This window comes from Musca autumnalis, unplaced genomic scaffold, assembly GCF_047663935.1.
Source record: "Musca autumnalis isolate F117 unplaced genomic scaffold, ASM4766393v1 scaffold_1, whole genome shotgun sequence".
Classification (NCBI taxonomy): Eukaryota; Metazoa; Arthropoda; class Insecta; order Diptera; family Muscidae; genus Musca; species Musca autumnalis.
Genome location: NW_027411644.1, coordinates 290,215,969 through 290,235,606, shown reverse-complemented (window position 1 = coordinate 290,235,606; position 19,638 = coordinate 290,215,969). Strand labels below are relative to the sequence as shown.

The 19,638-nt window shown below is 36.6% G+C and overlaps 2 protein-coding genes across 5 annotated transcripts in view; both read left to right on the top strand.

Moving 5' to 3' along the window:
• The window catches only part of LOC141389683 (octopamine receptor beta-3R-like), an 825,473-nt gene that overhangs the window by 83,482 nt on the left and 722,353 nt on the right, over positions 1–19,638 (top strand). For all 4 annotated transcript variants that reach the window (XM_073961584.1, XM_073961582.1, XM_073961583.1 and 1 more), the window contains exon 2: positions 1,768–1,799. The gene's annotated coding sequence lies outside the window, so the exon portion shown is untranslated. The remainder of the gene's footprint in view (positions 1–1,767; positions 1,800–19,638) is intronic.
• Positions 1–19,638, top strand: part of LOC141392074 (octopamine receptor beta-3R-like) — a 557,224-nt gene that overhangs the window by 92,255 nt on the left and 445,331 nt on the right. Inside the window, exon 3 of the mRNA XM_073965033.1 lies at positions 1,768–1,799. The gene's annotated coding sequence lies outside the window, so the exon portion shown is untranslated. The remainder of the gene's footprint in view (positions 1–1,767; positions 1,800–19,638) is intronic.

The following is a 19,638-nucleotide window of genomic DNA, read 5'->3' as shown; positions in this document are numbered from 1 at the left end:
GAAATTGGTAAAAATTTCAATAACGTAGCGGTTAAACAACGGAAGTAGTAGTACTACATAAGTGGGTTTCATTACATTTTAGTTTTGTGTGAACATTTTTAGTGTGAACTAAATTTTCCTTTCCTGCTACAAATATGTCTTTGTCATGCTAGATAACTTTTTGGTTTTGGTTATGTGTATTATACATTACATCTCTGATATTTGACAATTAAATTTTCACAATCATTGAAAAGAAGTTCCGTGGAGAGCGATTGTCCAGGGATAGTGGTATAGGGTATCCCATGGTCGGTTCCGTCCGACTATAGACTTTTCTTACTTGTTTTTAATGTATTTTTGATAGAACTCCATATGTTCTCTACTTCCTCCCTGTTTATATGGTCTAATTCATGATTTATACGTTGTTTCACAACTGCGAGTGTATTATGGTTATCAAGTTTCTCCACAGCAAATTTCCTTCGCCGAACCGTTTTCCTTGCTAGGGATATTCTGCAACACATATTCGCTAATAAAAGATTATGGTCGGATGGCACGTCAGCTCCTGGATAAGTGGATGTTTTCTTTATGCATGAGAAAAACCGTTTATTTATGATTATATAATCTATTTGATTTCTCACAATGTTGTCTTTTCGATCTGTGGAGATTTCCAAGTATACAGTCTTCTTTTGGGAAGACAGAAAAATGTGTTTGTTATTTTCATTTTATATTCTTGGCAGAATTGAATCAGCCTGTCCCCTCTTTCATTTCGATCTCCAAGTCAGTATTTTCCCGTTACACTAGGTACAGCTTCTTCTCCAACTTTTGCGTTAAAGTCACCTTGGATAATATTTATCTCATGGGATTTTGTAGTTTTCAATAAATATGTGATTTCGTCATAGAATGCTTCAATTTCTTCATCACTTTTATCTGCAGTTGGCGCGTATGCTTGTATTATGTTTATATTCATAGGCTTTGCTTCTATTTTTATGAGCATTGCTCTATCTGATTTTGGTATAAATCCAATTACAGAATTCGCAATATTCTTTTTTACTATGATTCCAACTCCATTCCGGTGGTTGTTATTTTGATTGCCAGAGTGGTATACCTTTGTGTTGTTAGATGTAAACTCGCCATTATCAGGCCACCATGTTTCACTTACACCCAATATTTCTATGTTGTAATGGTTCATTTCGTTTATTGTGTTGGCTAGTTTTCCTGGTTCGTAGAGACTTCTTACATTCCAGGTACCGATATTTAGCTTTCTTTTTGTTTTACCTCCGGGGATCCTTAGCACCCTTGTATTGCCGGATTGATTGATGATATTGATTCTTTGTTCATAATTGTATGGTTTTCTAGGGAGGGAATACATCAGTGGTTTCCCCTTGCCTTCTGATGGGTTTATAGTTTTCCGTCTACATACTCAGCCGCTCCAATGGAGTACAGACGATGTTTGCTCCCGGTTAATTTAAGGCAGACGCAGCTACCTGTTGGTCCGCGGGACGTATTTGATTTCCGTCCTACCACCCATATCTGGGAAGCATTCCCCTATCCGCCACCTGGGGACGCGCCCTATAGGGGTTACAGGTTTCCCCCTAGGGGGAAATTTTCCACTTACATATATTGAATGACCTTCGAAATTTATCGACCCTAATATAACGGCTAATACTTTGGTTTTGCTTCAGATAAGAGTGTTTGCTCAGAAGAGTGTTTTTTTGAAACCATAGTTAATTTATTTTTTTTTTTTTCAAAAGTATTTGTGAAAATATTTATTTTTATCCGTTTTTCTTTCAGATTGACAGATTTGAACTAATGTTCCAAATAAGGTGAGTCAAATTATTTTTAGAATTAACAGAAATATACATTTCATAAATTCATATACCCTCTGTCATTAGGCTAACGAGGGTATAAGCACTTTAAGACGACACAAAGGTGTCTAATTGAAATAATGGTTAGATCCAAACAGTTCAGTACTGAATCCGTTTTAGAAAATTTGAAGCCGATTTAGCCATGACCATCTGTCTGTTTGTCTGGATGGTTGGAGCGCACGATAACTCTCGAACGCAGTATCCAATTGGGTATTAATTTTGTACATTCTTATATTTTCACCAAACTAAGTTTATGTTCGAAGATGGACGCACAAAAGTTCAAAATTGTTCAATTTTTATCTCATTGGAACTATTTGGTCCGTATTTTGCACATCTTAATATTTCTAGGGTGCCACCGTGGTGCAATGGTATACACGCCCGCCTTGTACGCTGAAGGTCGTGGGTTCGATTTCACGGCCAGGCAACATCAAACATTGCAAAATACCCCTCAGTAATGTTGGCGACATTTCCTGAGTATTTCCGCCAGGTAAAACTTCTGTACAAAGTGGTGTCTTAAGACACGCCGTTCGGATTCGGCGATAAACTGTAGGTCCCATATCACTGAGCTAATATGAATCGGGATGCACTCATTGATATGAGAGAAGTCACCCTAGTCCCTTCAGGGATGTTTGTGGAACAATTATATATTATATATAATATTTCTAGCGGGCATACATCCGGTTCGAATATGGACTAAATCGGCAAACTCCTTCGGGAATATCTCACACAAAATTCCAAGATTTTTTGCAAAAGTGCAGTATAAGATCAAAATGAGCAGGAAAATACAATAATTGAATAATCAAAACCTGAAATTTATTCCAAACGTTCATCAGAAATTTTCCAATATAGACCTCATTTCTTCTCACAAGAGTTCAAAATCTTTCTAATCGTCGTATAGTTCTAATTTTTTCAGTAAATGCTTAAAATAGGTAAAAATGCTTTAGCCAAAAAATCATCAATATGGGTCCAGTTTTTCCTATAGCCCTCATATAAAGGTACCACCCGATCTCAGGTATTTTGAAGCCTTTATCAATATTTTCGTCCCGAATTGGCTGTAATTCGGTATTTAGGGTACCCAGTAGTCGGAAGCCTTCTGCACTAAAAATTGTGGAAATAGGTCCAGGATTCGGTATAGCCCCCATATAACGGTACCTCGCGATTTCGAGTATTTTGAAGCTTCTATCTATATTTTCGGCCCGAATTCGTTGCAAAAATATGTACAAAAAATGTGAACATAGGTTCAGGTTTTGGTATAAACCCCATTTAACGGTACCGTCGGATTTCAAGTTTCTTGAAGTTTTTATTTACACTTTCAGCATAAATTGTCTGTAATTTGGTTATGGGGTTCTTAGTGGTTAGAAAACATCTCCGCCTGATATTGTTGACAGGAAACTAAACTAATTATTTCATTTCAGGTCACAATATTTTACGTTGGTGGGTATAATAAAGTTCGGTCCGGCCGAACTTAACATTTTTACTTGTTTTTCACTTTGAATAGAGAATCATATATCAAAGATATACAAGTGTGATAAAATTATACTCATAAGTAGATGTCTAAACAAAAATATCTGAATCTTGAACAAAAAAAAAAAAACTAAACAAACAATTAAAACGCAAAACAAGACAACACAACAATACAGAATATTCACTAAAACGATGTCACCCACGGAAATGCAAATATATGCAGCTGGAACCAATTGTTTTTAAACTTGACGCTATTTCGAACATTCTCCAAAAAATGAGAGTGGCATATGATGGCATAGTTATTATAACTCAACTTAAATTTTAGGGACTTAGCAAAAATCCACAAAAAATATTTTAAAAAATTTATTTTATTTTTTTATCTTTTAAAGTCTTAGTTATTTGTCTTTACAGAAGTCACAAACTTACTGACATTTTTAAATTTTAAAGAGGTCATAATAATAATCATAATAATGTCCACCACTTCTGTTTAGCTTTCTTAAGTACCGTAATAAATAACAAAAACATTCTTGGAATATGATGATAATTTGAAATTTGTTGATATCGATTTTTCGATATCTGTCGCAGTTTGGGGGCCACAATGCATTGTGGTTATAAAAATTAACAAAGTTTGTTTCTTAAGTCTTTGTAGTATCGTTATATTAAGAAAACACGATTTTCGTACATTGTTTGGTTGATTCACTCTCTGTATTGCGGATGATGCCCTGCTATCAGTTTCAACTACTTAAGGAAGCACTGAGGTTGATGTACAGAGTTCAAGCATTGAAGTTGATGTGTTGTGTCCAATATGCGTGATGATGCACTGCTATCAGTTTCATGTACTTAAGGAAGCATTGAGGTTGATGTACAGTGTTCAAATTGCGTGATGATGCACTATTATCGGTTTCATGTACTTCTGGAAGCATTCAAGTTGATATGTAGTGTTCAAATTGTTCTACGCGTCTTCTGTGAAACAAGACGATTGCGAAGACTCTGTGCTGTGTAGTCCTCGGCTGTTGATGGTAGAAAGTGGTGGTGTTACATGGCCCCTGAGTTGGGCTGATTCACTCTCTGTATTGCGGATGATGCTCTGCTATCAGTTTCAACTACTTAAGGAAGCACTGAGGTTGATGTACAGAGTTCGAGTTGCTCAATAGGAATGAACTGGCATATTCTTCGGCCCCACGTTGCGTCGCCAGTAAAGAAAGACGATGCCGAAATTGTTTTCTTTGATTCACCCTGCTATCAGTTTCAACTACTTAATGAAGCACTGAGGTTGATGTACAGAGTTCAAGTTGCTCAAGAGAAACGCACGAATTTATTGCATTTTATAGTACTTAGCTTCACTTTTGAGAAGCGGCAAAGTCGTTTAGACATGTATGATAAAATTTAGTAGTACATAGTTGCTTAAAGTAATAGGATTAAATATATTTACAGAGGTGTATTTTTAGTTGTTAACTTTAAAAATGTAAAGATCAATCACAATAGGAAATATGAAAAGGCAAAAACATAAAATACAACAAGAAGGGACATTTACATTGCTACAATACATCGGATGGCGGATGGCAGATGGCGCTGGAGGTCTAACATAATGTTATGTTCCAATATGGTGACATAAAATTATGTTATACTTGTTTTTGTTGCCGTCGTGTTCTGTTAGTTGTCTGTTATACACAAACACCCTCTATGGTTTAATAGTAAAATTGAACTGCATTATGCACTATGTCCAATCTTTACAGTTCTATGTCTTTGGAAAAGGTTTAAAATCAGAATGACAAAAGTGCAAAAGCTTAAAAGTGTAGAGGGCGTTAAACTGTAATTATTAAAATGTTGATTGCCTCAATATTTGTTATTACACTGTGCAACACCGAAAATGCAAACAACTTCTAATGGACATTTTCCGAAAGTACATACTGAGTCTATAAAAACCCCTAATTGGGTTTAGTGTTGTTAGATCGGGTTTGAATTTTGTAGCCTTATCTAAACCTGGCTAAAACTACGCTTTTTCCACTCAAAAGACTTTTGTAAAATCGTCGCTGGTGACGATAATATGATAACAAGCAAGAAAGTATCAGTCATCTGTGCCGACATATATATACCCTCAGCCTCGGGCCTTTTGAAAAGAAGCAAACACAATACTTCTGACATACACTAGCGGTCATCTGAATAGGTTTGAATTTTTTTCTTTTTATATGTTAAGTAATCTTCTGATGTGTTCGTATTTCAGATCCATACTATTTGGCTTTTGAGAGTCCTATCCTATGCCAACATTCCCAAGAAAAAACTTGACGGTGTTGCCATATTTTCGGAAAATATCCCAATTATAATAAAAAATGTACAAAAAATTGTCCAATTTTTGCGATCATCGGAATAGGTTTGAATCAAATAAAATTGATTTTGATTGATGATTTTGGTTTAGTTTAGTAAAATGGAACATTCTGATAAATCCTACAAAAAAATTTACCCGCGTTATTTGGAACGTGGGTTCAATTCTCTACATGGAATAGTTACCAAGAACTTTCAGATAAAATCAAGAAATATTCAAACAAAAACGTTTTATAAACTTGCTTCTGAGCTTCGAAAATTGTCTGAAAGCAAATACCAAGTGTAACCATATTATTAGGATCGATAAATTAGAAAGGTCATTGAAAATAGTTGGTATTTTAGTTCAAGTTTCATTTTTAAACTATCCTTGCAGTACACATTTAAGTATTATCATGGTCACAAATCCACCACATGTATCATTAATGTTCGAAAATTGGTCTGGAAGAATGTTTCTTCGACGACAATAAAGTAGAAAATTGTAATTAAAATTTAACTCATATAGGGGTTTTTGAGTTTTTGGGAAAATTTCTTAAGAAGTATGGAGTTGCCCCGAAAAAAATTTAACCGTTTTAGGTAAGGCCACCTACAAAACATGTATTTAAAAACGATCCCACACTAGTCCTTACACTGCACTCTTTCTAAACTTTGTGTGGGAGGTACCCGTAAGAGCGGTTCTTTGTAACCGATATTCGGACATAGGTCGAGGCTGTAAGAAATAATACGATGTACAATGTTTGGACCAAATCGGTTTCTCCCTTCGGTAGTATCGTACGTACTACCTAATTTAGTTGTTATCGGTAGCCCTTTTTGAGATTTTGGGCAATTACCTCAGGAAGTGTGGGCCAGGAAGAAGAATATTTTAAATACATTTTAAAACGATCCAAGATGAGCTCTTAAACTGCACTTTTCCCACATTTTGTGCGGGAGGTACCCGATACATGACTAGATGAAATGATATGTTGTGCAACGATTGGACCAATCAGAAACTCCCAGCGAGATTTATCTTTAGGATTTACCATTCTAGTTGGTTCTGTCATGGATTCTTGCAGTTTTTAGGAAGTATGGACTTCCGAATTCCTAAAATTGTACCGCTGTTAAAGGGTCCGCAAGGACAATCTGCTGAAAAAAATCAAAATGATCAAAGAGTAGTTCTTAACTTTAATTTTTCCGAATTTTGTGAAAGAAGTACACTCCTTCGAGTATCGATATGTCGATATGATATTTGAAACCGATCTATGACTGAAAGTAATATTGACATATGCAAAGTTATGACCAATTCTGCTACCCCCGTCTGCTAAACTGTGGGGGAGGTACTTGAAGGGTGAGCCGATATGGCCCGGAAATATGGAAAATGTTACGAAGGTCAAATTTTACACCGAATCGGCAGATCTGTTCGCGAGTTACCTTGCACTACACACGGTGTATGAAATATGGAATTGCCCCTGATGAAACTTGTACCGTCGTATGGGGGCAGTGAATACAAGTTTTTACAACAAAAATCAAAGCGATTCGAGAGCAGGTCCTAAACTGAAATTTTCCGAAACTTTGGGAGGGATGTACCCGAAGGAGTGAACCGATTGAGTCCATACTAGAACCTCATCTAAGTCTGGTAGAAGTTTCACGATCTTCAAAGTACCCCATTCTAGAGTTGTCGGGCGCACAAATTTTCCGAACATTTTCGATCTTTTGTTTGTGAGGTACCGGAAGATGTGGACCGATATAACACATCTTCGAACTTAAACTAAGTTTGGATAAAATATTACGAAAGGCATCGGTTGATCCGTTCGAGAGTTGTCGTGCGCTCCAGCCAGACAGACGGACGGACATGGCTAAGTCAAATTGTCTGAAACTAATTTCGTCCAAACATACCTGGGGTCTAAAACCATTATTTTGATGAGGCACATTTTGCCCGCATGAAAGTGTATACATACTCGTATACCATCGTTAGCATAAATGCTGAGGGTATATACAAATTATTTCATGTATTGCGAGAATCCATCTTGCGCGAGGTTTATGGAAGATTCGGGCCATTATCGAGAAAACAGCGAAATATAAAATTATAGAATTGTGCGGGAAATGTATAAGGCAGTGGCGCTAATTATTGGTATATTTCGGGGTCCATATCTCAGGAATTATTGGCTTTCGCTAGAAAAAATATATAGTGTTGTAGTTACGATAAGAACGAATACCAGATATGTCCACACTATGTTAGAAGTGGCCTTAAAATGTGTTAAAGCACAGAAGTGTTGAACTTTTGCGGAGGCTACCTGATGATATAGGCAGGTTTGGTATTGGGAGGCATTTCTTCGAAGATTTTCCGAAGTATTGTTCTCTTAAAAAGACCAAGTACATTTTATTGCCGTCCACTGTCAGACATATTTCGTCAGATCTTCCATGACTTTATTAAAGGGGGCAAACAATATTAATGTTTGATTTATAATTTGGATTTTCTATTAAAACTTGTGTCTTGCAGGACATATTCCAGAAAGATGTTAAAGACATCGCCAGATACCCTTTCACCTTTTCTGAAACTTTGGTATTTAAGAATTTTAATTTACTGTGTATAATTCGGGAGTTCTGTAGGGAATATGCTCACTATCCACAATATCGTTCATAACTAAATATACAAACATATTGATGTATCTTTGCCTCATTCCACTCAAAATAATGCACACACAACCTTGACATCAATTTAAAATTGCAAAAATATCGGTTTATTGTTGAACTCGTTAGACAATTCCATTTCGCAGTGTTCAGGGAAATAATATTCAAGGGATTAAAATGAACAAGTAGAAAACAAAACTCACATACCAAGTAAACAAACCAACACACACACACACATTTGTACCGCTGTTCATCGACATACAAATTTACACATGTTCGTTCAATAAGCAAACATTGAAATACAATAACAAGAACAATATCAACAAATATATGTAAATTTTTATGTTAATAGCCTTTGTGCAGATAATGGCTAACATCTCTGTATACAAACAATACCAGCATACAATTTAAATAAACGGGAGGGCAGACTATGGCTACAGCAAGCGAAATACACACACACATACATACATTTAACTATAAACTTTAACACAGCTACTGATAAAATTAGTGTATAACACAGGAATACCAACACACAGGAGGATAAGAATATGGATATAGGCAACTACATATGTATATATGTATCCACTCTTCGCATCTCGAATGATCATGTGTGCTTGTGTGTGTGTGCTCTGAGATATGCAAATTAAGTTCAGAACATAAACAAAATGTGTTTATGGGCGTATTTGTATGGAAATTTATAGGAAATTGCCATACTCTAGTTTGAGGTGACTGGTTGATTGGTCGGTTGGTTGGTTGACTGGCTGCCAGAGGGGCAACTATATGTGTATATATGGTATATTAGTTAGAGGTTATTGTTGCCGCCATTCTTTATCCTCTTCTTATTCTCATATTTTGTTTTGAATATGCCAACACATGTTAGTTCTTTTTTTTATGACACATATGCGCAAAAAGGAAATCGAATGAGTTTCCTGGAAGAGGTAAACTTTAAATCGAAGGTGAAAGGCTGTTGAAACTTTTCAATTTCCATAACAATGAAAGGAAATTGCTTGCCAGGGGCGATAGCGATTTTGCCGTCAATCCTTTTGTAAGGAGTTTAAGCACTTTCTCGCGTAACTATTTAAGTTTTTGAGGACTTTGTTTAGAAAAGTTCGAAGATTTCTTTTTGAAAATTAGCAGCATTGTTAGATTTTGAAATTTGCAAAAGTTGTTTTAGGTAGATTTTATTGGGGTGTATGTGTGCGTATGATATATACAATTATTATTACTCATACACACAGTGAACTCAATTACTAGAGTTGTGCCAAATGAACTACGAGTATATGAAACTATATAATTCACTACGCAGTTCCAATGGCCCATATCATTTGTATGAATAAGTACGTATACGTAATATCACAAGTTTGATATTATGCCGTTACTCATGTGCAGTGCAGTGAACTAGAAACAAGATTTCCCAACTCTATTAATTATTAACTCACGGCGGTGTGTTCTTCGGTACCGGATTGACCCGGAACCAAACAACACCGGTGTTCCCGCCAGCATCTGCCACCTCAGTGTACACATATTTGTGGTTGTACTGTTTATCTGTGTTTGGAGCAGCATATCCCGCAATGCTTGCTCCGGATTCTTTTGATCCATACCAGGTCGGAGGAAAACCCAGAACCAATATTTGTTATCAGTTTGTCACATCCGCAATAGAACCCAGGAGTGGGTGCATCTCAGCGGTTGTTTCGGACTCATCTACGCGACTGACTACGGCAGATATTACGTTACTGCATGCTGCGTGATCAGGGCACTGAGTCGTCATCTAAATACAAGACTCCCCGCAGTTCCCTAATAGCAGCTGCACACGCAGCCCTTAACACCAACCGTTGTTGTACCAATCCCTAAAAATTCATTCCTTTTTGAGTTATTTAAATCGAGGAAAAAGTGGATTTGATGAGTCGGAAGGTGCATGAAAACAAGCTCAACAACAACTGCAGCTTACAGTGTTGTGATGGTTACAACGTACTGAGAGAGGATTGCCGATACAAAGCTGCACTGCAGGTGGAAAGTCTTAAGCGTCTGGTCTTGGGTACTTTAATGCTCATCATGAGTTATGACATTTTTTTAAGAAACGACCAAAGGGTATAGTGCTATCTGTGCAGATTGCTAGCTCTACATTATGATCGCCCCTACTAGAATGAACGGAGAGTGTCACAGTTCGCCAGACATAACAATCGTGTAAGAAGTGGCTAAATCATATGAAGGTTGAAACTTTGAAGCTGGAATAATTGAATTATTTTGGCAACAGTTAAATCAGTCTCGAATCCTGGAAAGAGGGAACATAGGACAGCAGTCAGGTTTGGCAACGTTACGCTGACTGATCCGAATATGTGCTTTTTAATCCACAGTTTGTCGTGAATGACAGGGCGAAGAGAAGAGTACTACGTCGCATTTTACAATTGATGATGTTGCGAACGTGATCAGGAACGCTAAATCATCCAAAGTTTTGGGGGACCTTAATGGATTCCCCTTGGTTATGATAAAACAGCTGGATGAACCGGAGTCGTGTATCTCACTACAGTTTACAACATACCGCTAGCGACCCACACCGCTTCCGAAGTCTGAAAAAAGGGCTGGTGGTAAAGTTACTGAAGCCAGGCAGGGATGCCACCAAAGGCCAATAGCCCAATTTGTTTTTGTCGTCCGTAGCAAAGATCCTTGAGGCTTCAGTCCTCCCCAACATCAGAAATAGCTATCCATGCTTATCATCAGCATGTGTTCCGTAAGCAGCACAGTATGACAATAGCGCGGCACACCATATCCAAATATATTAGTAGAGGAGAGAGCAAGCCGTGTAATAGAACAGTGATGGTAGCGCTCGACTTATCAAAAGTCTTTGATACTATGAAGCACTCCATGCTGGACATCGAACGGACTACCCTCCGGCAATTATATGCGTGGACGTATGTCGTACGTGGAATTCAGGAATTTGAAGTCCAGCCCCCGTAGAGAGAAACAGGGGGTTCCCCAATGTAGGGTGATATCTCCGGAACTGTTTTACCTCTACTCCTACTCTGTTCAACCCCCTCCAGATGGCATTGAAATCGTAACGTATGCTGATGATTTTACGATCTTGGCATCAGGTACCTTCCTGATGTCATTTGTGAAAGGCTGAACTGCTATTTGAGTGATCTTACAACATTTTTTCACGAGAGGAATATGCAATTATCCGCCACTAAATCTACGGTCACGCTGTTCACCACATTGACGCAGAGGTGAGAACAGAGTTGAATATCATGGTCGATGGTAGTAGAGTTCCGACCACAAACTACCTCAAAATGCTAGGGTCACATTCGACAGCATGTTCACGTCGCTCGGGCTTGCTATCTGCAACAAGCTGAGATGTAGGAAAAAGGTCTTCAAGTCTCTAGCCGGCAGTACTTGGGATACAGATAATGAAACCTTGTTGACCATATATAACGCGATAGGTCGGTCTGAGGTAAGGTTAGTGGCACCAGTTTGGTCAGCGAATATAAATGCAAAGCGATAGAAAGATATTCAAACCTGTCAGAATGCTGCCATGAGAAAGGCAACAGACAGCCTCCTCATGTCTTCATGTCCTCATGCAACACAATGACATGCTTTCGTTGCAGTACTTACTCGGGTGTTACCATGAGAGTCATTCTAATCAGCAGATGGTGGATGGGACCTCCCACCCAGGTAATATCAGGACGGATCTTCATGATGAGGTCCAACGTTAGATAGGGTTAAATAGCATTCATACGGATTCAGTCGTATATGCCATAAACAAATATCGTGTGATTGCGGTCCTCAGGACAACATCCCCCATCCATCGCAGCTGCAGAGCATCAGCTGCCACGACAAACCAGTGTAGTTTTCGCTCAACTACGCTCGGGATGGTGTAATCTTCTCAATACTTATAGGGCAAAGAAAGATTACACAGTGAAAAACATCTGCCCAGCATGCGACACCAGCCAGCACGACGCATTACCCTATCAAACTTACTCAACTAACTTCAGTAGATCTGTGGTTACATCCCATCGAAGCAACCACATTCCTAGAACTGGAGATAAACCCAGGGCCAGATTAATCAGATGAATGAACTTGCAAACATAAAATGAAACACTGATGCAACAACAACCAAATGGACAAGAAACCAAAAACGTTTCGGCCAGCGGCTCCCAACCCAGCATCAAGCCTATGCTGCTTCAGCCTTAAATTTTGGACAAAAAAGGAAACTAGTTACTCCATTTTATTTCAGAATATTTTATAGTGGATGATATAAGAAGTTCGGCCCCGATAAACTTAACGATTTTTTACTTGTTAAATACATATACATATATGAACATATCAATATTTTGAAGTATGTCATATGCGCGCATTCGCCGTGCTGTCTAATGCATTTCATTTATTTAATAGAAATGCTAGGCAATATACAGCGTATACGTAACATTTTGAAAAACGATAAAATAATACGCCACCATGAACGGTTTATAGAGGAACAAATTGCACTTTAAGAGAAACGTTCCGAAATTTACCTACATAAAATGAGAGACCTTTGACCTTTTCCTGCTTAACCTCCCTTGAAATAATTAATTTCTTTAGTCCGGTCAATTGTATCCAAGTAAAAACATATCAGCTGGCTTTGCTGGTAGAGATATACCATCAGCAAATGTCTCATACACAATCGGTTTGTTTTTTTTTTCTCGCAAAAATAAATTATTTAGGGACTTCTAATGGATTGTGTTCTTTTCCCAAGATTCGATAAAATATAAGGCTTTTTCGAATTTTAGTTTGTTTATCTTGACAATTTTTGACGTCCCGATTTTTCTACCCATAGAAAATATATTCGATACTTCCTGAGTTAATTACTCTGATACTTTCAAACACATTCGAGATAACACTCGAAGGGAGTACACGGTGTGGTCCGAACTTTGCATATCTTTATTTTTTTATCCAAACTTTAATCACTACTTGGGATAACTTCCCCCAAAAAAATTTATTTTATTTCCAACCATGCAGTTCTAGACCATGTCTTTTATCGTTTTGAAATGTTTTACAGCATGTAGAGCCAGCGCTGCTTATTATGGCGGTATAATATTTTTGATGATCAAGTCCATACTTTTCCCATGTCTTTATTGGTCCTGGCCCTGTGGAAGGAAAATGTACCGAACCAATCAAAAACCGGTTATAAAAAAATTGTCTACCAATGGTTTTTACGTGTTTTAAAAAGGAGTCACCGTTCTGGATATATCGCGGTCTGAGGGTAAAAATACACATATTGATAAATAAGATTGGCCGGCTTATTTTCGCCTGAATATACTCACCTTATATGTACATTAGGGTTATAAAAAAATACTGCGCCAATACTAAGTGCGGAATATTGTCCTAGTACTGAAAATCTGTGTTTTCTATCGATTCGGTGAGAAAAAGTTCCCGCACCGACGCACTGTGGTTCAGAATCGTTTTTTCCTGTTCAACATTCTGTAACTTTTGAACAGATAGATATATTTTTATAATCATTTTTTGACAGATAACACAATTATCTTTTCGGTGACAACGGTCAAATTCGGTCCAGTAGGTGCAGAGGAATTCAAGGTCAAAGTGAAACATTTGAGTTTTTAACTATTTCTCATCAAACTATGAGTGTTTTTGTGTTTGTTATATCATCCGATAAATTAAATGGTCAAATTTCACTAAATAAACTATAGGCAAAAACACACAAAAAAACTGAAAAAATTGAGAACAATTTTTTAATTTTTTTTCAAAAACAAACAAAAATTTCTTCTAAAATTAAAAAAAAATACTCCCTGGGTTTTCATAAAAATATTGATTTGTGTAAAAAAACTGTGATTAATATGGGAAGCTGTATGAAAAACAAGTAAAAAAGTATCAGTCGGCTTTGCCGACAGAGGTATACATACCTTCAGCCTATGTGAATTGATATATTCATAATTTCTTTTCGATAGATATAGCGCCCACCATGTCACTGTATAACTTGGAGTATTCGGATCACTGTGACAGAAAGCTAGACTTGCCCACAAAAAATATAATATCGCTGAATAGGACCACAAAGGGTAGCATCGGTATAAATTTCCAAAGAATCTTCGAGCAGAGGCAGGTACTCTAATGAGAAGACCTATACGGATCATATTACAAGTTAAACTAAATTTGAACAAAAGATTGGGATATCGAAATTTTGGACCAAATTGGCTGATCCGTTCAAGATTAGATTTATCTTTTGGGGGAGGAACCGGAAGGTGTGGACCGATATTTCCCATCTTCGAACATAAACCAATGTTACGAGGGCCAAGTTATGGACTAAATCTTCTGATTCGTTTGAAAGTTGTCGTGCGGTCTATTTCTCAGGAAGTATGGCCCTGCCTCTGAGAAAACGTGTACCTTCGTTAACGGGGCAGCCAAGAGAAGCCGTTGCAAAAAGATTTTTCCGAAATATTGTGTGGGAGGTACCCGAATGAGTGGAAGGATAGAGTCCATTTTGAAAACTCATTTATGTCTGGTAGAAATATTACGATATGCAAAGTATGAACAAAATCGGTTACTCCCCCTTAAGAGTTTTCGTGTGTACAATTTTTTCGAACATTTTTGAACTTTTGTGCGGTAGATAACTGAATGAGTGGACCGATATGGATCATCTTCGAAGTGTAGGCAAAATATTACGCTCTTCGTGTAACCACTATCGTAATTTAATAAATTAGTTCGTAGAAGCAACAATCCTCATCTACCTAAAAAACAATGAACACAATATCTGTAATAGTTTCCGAGAAATAGCTACTTCTTTGTCCAGAAATTTGCAAAAATTACGTATTTTCCCAAATTGGAAACAGTCTTCGTCTTATTTTGACGTCATTTTTTTAGATTACATAGTTTCAATATGTTTACCGAGTAGTAGTTATCACTTCACTACAACTTCACTAGTCTAACCCTGTTTATACCCTCAGCATTTATGCTAACGAGGGTATATACACTTTCATACGGGCAAAATGTGCCTCATCGAAATAATGGTTTTAGACCCCAAGTATGTTTGGACGAAATGTGTTTGAATTAATTCTCTTTCGAGTTGAGCTATTTAGACCTAATAGGTACATTGAAAAATTAGGAATCCACCGAAGTCCCACACATTCAACCACTATGCTACGTTTCACGGGTGGTTAGACCGATCATCAGGCATATTGAATGGTGTTTTTTAGTGGGTGGACGAAGGCTAAGCTTGGAGACTAGCATTTATATCACAAATCATTCGAAATTTGTATATTCGAATTATTTATTTTTATTTTAATGTTAGTCATTTAATTCCAAACCTTTCCTATAGTCCGACTTGGCTGGTAACCCTATTTTGAAATGTGTTTTAGACAATTTGGAGTCGATTTAGCCATGTCCGTCCGTCTGTCTGTCTGGCTGGAGCGCACGATAACTATCGAACGGGTCAAACGATTCGGTCCAAAATTTGGCTTTCGTAATATTTTTCCAAACTTTGTTTAAGTTCGAAGATGGGTTGAATCGGTCCACTCTTTCCGGTACCTTCAAAAGATCAAAAATATTCGGAAATTTGTACGTGCGAAAACTCTTGATGGGAGTATCCGATTTGGTCCATACTTTGCACATCGTAAAATTTCTATCAAACTTAGATGAGGTTCCAATATGGACTTAATCTCGTACCTCCCGCACAAAATTTGGGAAAAGTTCAGTTTAGGACCTGCTCTCGAATAGCTTTGATTTTTGTTGTAGCAACTTGTATTCACTGCCCCCCATACGACGGTATAAGTTTCATCAGGGGCAAGTCCATACTTCCTGAGAAAATAGCCATAATGGAGCGCAAGATAAATCTCGAACCGATTTGCTTATTCGCTCCAAAATTTGGCCTTCGTAATATTTTGTTAAACTTAGTTTTAGTTCGAAGAAAAGCAATATCGATCCACTCCTTCAGGTACCTCCCTCACAAAAGTTAAAAAAATGTTCGGAAAGTTGTGCGCACGATAACTCTTGAAGGGAGTGACCGATTTGGTCCATACTTTGCACATTCCAATATGTCTGCAAGATATAAATCAGGTTTAAATATGGACTATATTTTTCCACTCCTGGGAATACCTCCCAAAAATGAGTTAGAGAATCGCACTACTGCTCTCGAATCACTTTGATTTTTATTGAAGCGATTTGCATTTCCTACCTCCATTACGACGGTAAAAGTTTTTTTCAGGGGCAAGTCCATATTTCTTGGGAAACAGCCCGAGGGGTGTAAAAACCCCTATGTCACCATATCGACACCTCCAAATAATAGTATGCTAAGTCTAAAAAGTGAGTTTTGCAGGAGAAGCTTTTTGAACTTCAGTACTATGCTAAGTCAATATTTATTTATAACTTCTGTTCGGATTGACCGATCATTACCAAAATTTGACAGAATTTATGTTAAAAGACGTTCGACACCTCCGAATAATAGTTTGCTAATTGTGAACAGTGACATTTGCAGGACAAGCTCTAAAAGTTTGGAAATTTCTTTGACCTTCAGTACTATGCTAAGTAAATATTTCTTTATAACTTCTGTGCGGATTGTCCGATTATTACCAAAATTTGACAGAATTTAAGTTAAAGGACGCTAAATATAAAAATGTAAAGAACTTGAAAACATGCTAAGTCGACTTAGCATACTATTGTTTGGAGGCGTCGATATGTAGCGGTCGGAGAGCACGACAACTTTCGAACTGTTCAACCGATTTGGTCCGACATTTCTTCTTCGTCATAATATATCCAAACTTAGTTTCATGGGGCAATACCAGTCCACAATTTCCGATACTTCTCCTCAAAATTTAAAAAATGTCAATAAAATGCTAGAACGATATCAGTTGAATTTGGACCAAAATTTGGATCTCCAAATATTTTGTCAAAATTTAGTTTAACTTCTAAAATGGGCCATATCGGTCCTCCCTAAGGGTACCTCCCCCTCAAAAGTTCAACATTTGTGTCTTAGTGCATTTAAATCCTAATCCACATTTTTGTCGGCAAGTTCAAATGTCCAAAAAGGGCCACAAAATTCTGAAGAGACCTTAAATACATTCGATCTGTCCGGTGAAAGTTTCACTTCACTTTGTCTGAGGGTATATATCTGTCGGTAAAACGTGAAATAACCGGGAAACCGGATACGTCCCCCATAAAATCTAAACAAATTTAAAAAATCCGAGAATTTTCGTTGGAGGCCTTCCAGTTTAGCTTACTTTTACACACGTGGCTTATGTGGGCTACTCTGACATAAACGGAGGAACTGTACTAAAAACCCCCGAGTTTTTAGGAATTTTTTTAAGGATAGGCATAAACGACATAAACGGAGGAACTGTACTAAAAACCCTCCGAGTTTGTAGGAATTTTTTTAAGGATAGGCAGAATTACGCTCTTCACTGAAACACATATATTGTTATGGGACAGCCATTGGTACCCGGTTTATTTTTATATGTGGATACTCTCCTTATATGCATATACAAATATTGTGTATTTTAGAACCGATATATCTCTAAAAAAACGTGCAATCCAACCTTGTAAAGAATTTTTTCATCCACAATATTTGCATATTCCCTTTTTGAAACCTAAACAACCCATCAAATTTGACCCTTGTCCCCGAATAACTTATTTTGTAAACATGGGGTCGATGCAGAATTTTAGGAAATACTTCTAATGGAAAACCCTAGCTCTCCACTAAAATTCAGCTTTGTGGGAATTTCTGCTATTTCATTGTCTATTTAACATAAAAGTATTTTTTTGACATTTTGATATTCTGTCAACTGAAAAGAAAACGCTACCTGTTATATGGACCTTGTATATACTATGCATTCCAAATTGCACCCAAAATGCTGCTACACAAAACCTTTGTTTCCAAACACAAACCACGTTTATTGAGCAAAGTAGTAGGTGAAGTGTAAAAAATTAGTACAAATATCTTTCATTGACATGCACAGATGCAAATGTGGTTATGTGGTGTGGATTGAATGCCAAACAGCACACATAGACAAATACATCTGCAATCTAAATGCATGGAAAATATTCATTCATAATATTTGGGCACAGAGTGCATAAATGTGTAAATTTGAAAACATTTGACAAAAATATAATACTCGAAACATGCATACATACAAAAAAATATATGTATATGAATGTTGGCACATCCGCAATGACCGACATTTATTCCATCATAAAAGACCGATACAATGTTTTTTTCGTACAAAAGATTTCAATCCAATTAGAAACTATGGTACAATCTAATAACACATTTTCAATACAACAATACGTTGATATAGAATGACCAAAATTGAGGAGAGTGTTACAAAAATGTTTACATTTGGAATTTAGTTGGTAACATGTGTTGTTGAGAGATAGGAATTGTTAGTGGCTTTATCTCGTTTCGTTGAATTGTCAATTTTTTTAGGTATAAAAGTCGAAATGAATTTAAATGTGGTTTCAATAACAAGTTGAATTTTCCAAAAAAAGTCAAACAGTTGTGTAGCATAGGAGATGTGGCACGTGGCGAAACTATTGGACCACAACAATCTACAAACATACATATGTGTCTAGGTAGTATTCAGAACAAAAAGTTTGCAAATGTGTTTATATCATGTTTTAATAGCATATATAGTATTTAAAATAACGTTAGGCTGTTGACTAATTTTTTTTAGTTTTAAACTCTACATAAATGCAGATTTAAGTGCATAGCAAGGAAGAGGAACATGTTTCATCTTTATGTAACATTTCCTCAATTAAATAGCGAATAAATTTATTCAAAACCTGTCTAGGTTTGTTAGGAAAATCCAACATTGTACATTTAATTTACTTACACTTGAACTACGATTTCATAACGTCAATACATTCTCTAACTATGTATTTTCAAATAGTAATCCTTTTATGGTCAAAGCAATTCTACTGCAAATTAAATTACATTCAATTTCATTGATGTGTATTTGCCAAGGATTAGAGTAAATTGAAATTGGTGAGATCTCAAGGTATCCTTGCTAATGAATTAAATAGGAAATAATTGAAATTGTATAAGAGTGCTCTCTTGATGTATGGAGACAATATTTTACTTATTGAAATGCTCAATAACAGTTTAAAGTGAAAATAAATTATTGAAAATGGTTAAGAACGATTCATGTGGTAAATTAAATATGTAAATTATGGAATAAAAATTTAAAAGATGTATTCGATCATTTTTGCTGCTTTATGTCGAAGAACTTTTGTAATAAAACATTTTGTTGTTGATATTAATATATAAATATTAAAGCATTTTAAATATCATAGCTAGATATGTATATTTATTTCAAATAAAGTATTGAATTGTAATATTTTGCAAACTAGCCTATATAAAGCCAAATGGCGCTAAGGCGAAAAGTAATAAGGGATTCTAAAAAATTTCATTGAAAATGAAAGTAAATAAAAACGA